Source organism: Choloepus didactylus, chromosome 3, assembly GCF_015220235.1.
Source record: "Choloepus didactylus isolate mChoDid1 chromosome 3, mChoDid1.pri, whole genome shotgun sequence".
Taxonomy (NCBI): Eukaryota; Metazoa; Chordata; class Mammalia; order Pilosa; family Megalonychidae; genus Choloepus; species Choloepus didactylus.
In genome coordinates, this window is record NC_051309.1 from 156,781,664 (window position 1) to 156,786,234 (window position 4,571).

The 4,571-nt window shown below is 36.0% G+C and overlaps 1 pseudogene; it reads left to right on the plus strand.

The window, feature by feature from the left end:
* The first annotated feature begins 2,139 nt into the window (after positions 1-2,139).
* LOC119530501 lies at positions 2,140-2,846 on the plus strand (annotated as a pseudogene).
* Positions 2,847-4,571: the final 1,725 nt, after the last annotated feature.

Sequence of the window (4,571 nt, forward strand, 5' to 3'; positions counted from 1 at the left end):
TCAATCCAAGAGGAAAGAAAGTACACATACACAAAAAGACTAGCATGTGAGTGCTCATGGCAGCACTACGCAGAAACAACCCAAATGTCCATCAGCTTTGAGTATATAAACAAAATGTGGTATATTCATACAATAGAATATTATTCAGCAATAGAAAGGAATGAAACACTAACACAGTATCAAATTGATGAAACTCCAAAACATTTTGATAAATACCAGAAGCTAGACACAAAGACCACATATTTTATTGTTCCATTTATATGAAATGCTTGTAAAAGGAAAATCTATAGAGACAGTAGATAAGCTGTTGCCTGAGGCCAAGGGTGGGAATGCAGATTAATTGTAAATGAGCAAGAGGGATCTATAGGAGTGATAGAAATGTTTTAAAATGTAATTATGGTGATGGTGGCAATTCAGTAAATTTTTAAAAAATCACTTAATTTACATTTAAAATAGGTGAATTTTATGATATGTAAATAATACCTCAATAACATTGTTTTAAAAAGTTGGTGCTGGAAGTTTAAATGTTGCAGCAATTTGATTAGATGGAAGGAAAGACCTTAGATGTATCTCACAAGAGGGAGATCATAGTAAAATATTTATAGGGTTTTGTGTTTGGACTTAAGTGGTCTGTGGTGGTTTTTCATGGCAGAGAATTAATCTGGATTGGGTAACTTCCTTGGCCAGGTGGAGGTCTTGGAATGTCAAAGGTTCAAAGTGAGTACTTTTAATTCTAGCCTTTGGAATAACAGTGTTCGAGGAGGGTTAAAGAGAAAACAAGGCTAACTTATGAAAGATTCTATGTCTTTACATCTTGCACTAATTTTTAAAATTGTTTTTTTTTTAAATGAAAAATAATAGATGCATTTTTTTAATGTCTCTTATTTGCCAGACATTGATTAGGTACTTTACATAATTACCTTTTTTTTTAAATTCAGTTTTATTGAGATATATTCACATACCATACAGTCATCCATGGTGTACAATCAGTTGTTCACAGTACCATCATATAGCTGTGCATTCATCACCCCAATCTATCTTTGAACATTTTCCTTACACCAGAAAGAATAAGAATCAGAATAAAAAATAAAAGTAAAAAAGAACACCCAAATCATCTCCCCCATCCCACCCTATTTTTCACTTAGTTTTTGTCCCCATTTTTCTACTCATCCATCCATACACTGGATAAAGGGAGTGCGATCCACAAGGTTTTCACAATCACACTGTCACCCCTTGTAATCTACATTGTTATACAATCGTCTTCAAGAGTCAAAGCTACTGGGTTGGAGTTTGGTAGTTTCAGGTATTTGCTTCTAGCTATTCCAATACATTAAAACCTAAAAATTGTTATCTATATAGTGTGTAAGAATGTCCAGCAGAATGACCTCTCTACTCCATTTGAAATCTCTCAGCCACTAAGATTTATTTTGTTTCATTTTGCATTCCTCTTTTGGTCAAGAAGACATTCTCAGTCCCATGATGCCAGATCCAGATTCATCCCTGGGAGTCATATCCTGCGTTGCCAGGGAGATTTACACCCCTGGGAGTCAGGTCCTACATAGGGGGGAGGGCAGTGAGTTCACCTGCCAAGTTGGCTTAGCTAGAGAGAGAGGCCAAATCTGAGCAACAAAGAGGCACTCAGGGGGAGACTCTTAGGCACATAAAATTGGTTTCTAAAGATATAACCCAGAAGAAAATTTTGCTTATGATTGGCATCATTTTAACTGTGCTTCAGAATCTAGCCATTTAAACTAAGAAGCAAAGTCAAAGCATCACAGTCCACCTGAAAGCAGCTATCCCTAACTGCAGACCAAAACTTCAGACTGATAGAATTTTTTTTGTAATCCTGAATCTCGTAAATTCATTAAAGAATTAGGGGATAGTATAATGTGAACCATTTAGACTACAATAAATAACATCAGAAATCAAATGCAACTCATATCAATAACATTATAGGAGACTTTTAGTAATTTGTCAAAGAAGTTTCTAATTTCAAAATCTATAAATTCTACGGGGAATTCATAATTTTAAAAAGATATAGTTGGGGGTGGGGTATGTCATTGCATGTGCAACACCCCTACGGAAAGTCTGGGGTCTGGTTTTCGGGAAGGTATGGTGGCAGCGGGACCAATGGGGAAGATGCCAGTGGAGGTGACGGCAGAAAGTGCCTTCAGTTTCAAAAAGTTGCTGGATCAATGTGAGAATCAGGGGCTCGAGACTCCTGGAGGAATTGCTACACCCCCAGTGAATGGTCAGCATCCAGCTTTACATCTGCTCCATAATGACATGAATAATGCAAGTTATGTTTGGGAAAAAATACCACCTTCTATAAAATCTGCCAATTCTGAACTTGGGAGAATTTAGTCAGTAGGACAGAGAATCAGGCAGAGAGATTTCCCTGGGATCTACACAACTAGTAGCCATCACTCGTGGACCAAGATCGTCCAGCCAACCAGGCAAACATTAAAAGGTACAATGAGGAGAAGAGCTTCCACCCTGGTTTCTGAAGCATGTACCTCCATAATCGCTGATGACTTTGCAGCCTATCTTGTACTTCCCATTGAAAAGGCTATAAAAGAATATTAGAGCAAGGATGGCAAGATGCTCCCACCACAAGAATGATTATGTCCAAAAAGCCAGTAGCAGGGGCTCTGGATGTTCCCTTACTAGAGTCTGCTCCAGTTCCACCAATCCCCAATGAACAGATGTTAGCCAGATTGACGGATTATGTGGCCTTCCTTGAAAACCTATTTGTCATTCTGAGTTCAAGATCCACCTTCAGAATCCAGTATATCAACAAATACAGAAATGTCAAGTATTTATTCTCAATTTATTGTATGGATTAAGCCCTTTAGCATTGTTTACTGACTATATGATAAAATACACATATATTATTTTGTCCTTAAACATCATGCCAAATAGTTGTTGAAACAATTCTCATTTTGTACTATTTAACAATTTGGATGGAGCCCATCAGAATTATGCAGTTAGTTTATATTTCCGAGAAACTCATAAATATAGCTCTCCTGTTTAATGTAGAGCAGTGGTTGACAACTGTTTTTTCTCTAACACACAACACTCCCATCTGTACCACTGGTTGACAGTTGTAATGATTCATTTGGGGTTTGAGGACAATTGTCCAAAGAAGGTATTATCACAATTTCTGGGGATTGTGATTCACCCTTTTTGGAGAATATGCTCTCTTTATTTCCCCACCTCCTGATAATCACTAATGTAGAAAAATGTAGCTGAGGAACAAAAAACCATTTCCTTAATAAACCGGTTTGATAACTTCAGATGTTTTTCTGATGCTGTGAGTTTATCCATGCTGGCAGTAGAGGACTTGCCATGAAAATGCAACCTACTTAAGGCATTCATGAGAAACGTTAAGTTATAATATCTCCTTTCAGAAGAAGGGAAAAGTAAGTGTGGAGTGCATGATATTGGAAAAGAAGCTATTAAAATAAGTGATAAACCTTGCACAACTATCCTGCAGCCTATTGGTTGCTTACATTTATCACTTGGTTCATGTTCTGCCTTTTGGAGACATACTGGACAACCAATCTTTCACTTTTTGTGTGATAGCTCTCTGAATATTTGAACTTGTTTATTGTATCTTCAGGTTAAAACACACCCTAGTTCAATTATTCTGTATTTGTTCAATAAATATTTAATTTCTTAAAAAAAAAGATATAGTATGATGATCACTAGCTTTGGAGTCAAAGAAGTTGACTAACTGGCCACATAACTTTAGAGTTATGAATATTTGAACTCTCTGAATATTTGAACTTGTTTATTTGAACTTGTTTATTTGAACTTGTTTATTGTATCTTCAGGTTAAAACACACCCTAGTTCAATTATTCTGTATTTGTTCAATAAATATTTAATTTCTTAAAAAAAAATATAGTATGATGATCACTAGCTTTGGAGTCAAAGAGGTTGACTAACTGGCCACATAACTTTAGAGAGTTAATCTCAATTTGATCAAGTAAAGAACTGTTGCAGTAGATTAGAGAGGTTTTGTAATTCTTTGGCAGCAGAACAAATTTCAAACAAAATCTTAAATATAATCCCAATGTATTCAACAGCTATATGAACAATTATTCTAGTTGAAATAATCTTATGCATAACCTCCCTCATAACTGCTGTACATTCCTTGAGACACCTCCAGGGAACATTGATAACAGCTAACATTCATGTATTGCCAAATACTAATCTAAGTATTTTTCACATATTATCTCATTTCCAGCTAAAATTGATCCCATGAAATAAGTACTAGTATTATCCCTAATTTACAGTAAGACAACTAGAACATGGCAAAAGTTACACGGCTAATTAGTCTAGTTCCAAAATGTGCTGCTCCACTAGGATGTTGGAAACCCCTGGAGTTAGGTGATTTTTTAAGCTTTTCTCATCAGTCCTTTTTTGCTCCTATCTTTTGGGTGTATTTGGAGAGAACTTACTCTTATTCATAATCTTTTCTCTCAAATCATTTATCTATGTCTGAGACCTTGCAATTCCCTTAAGAGCCTTGGTCTTTGAAACACAACTGTCAAAAAGACAGCAAGGC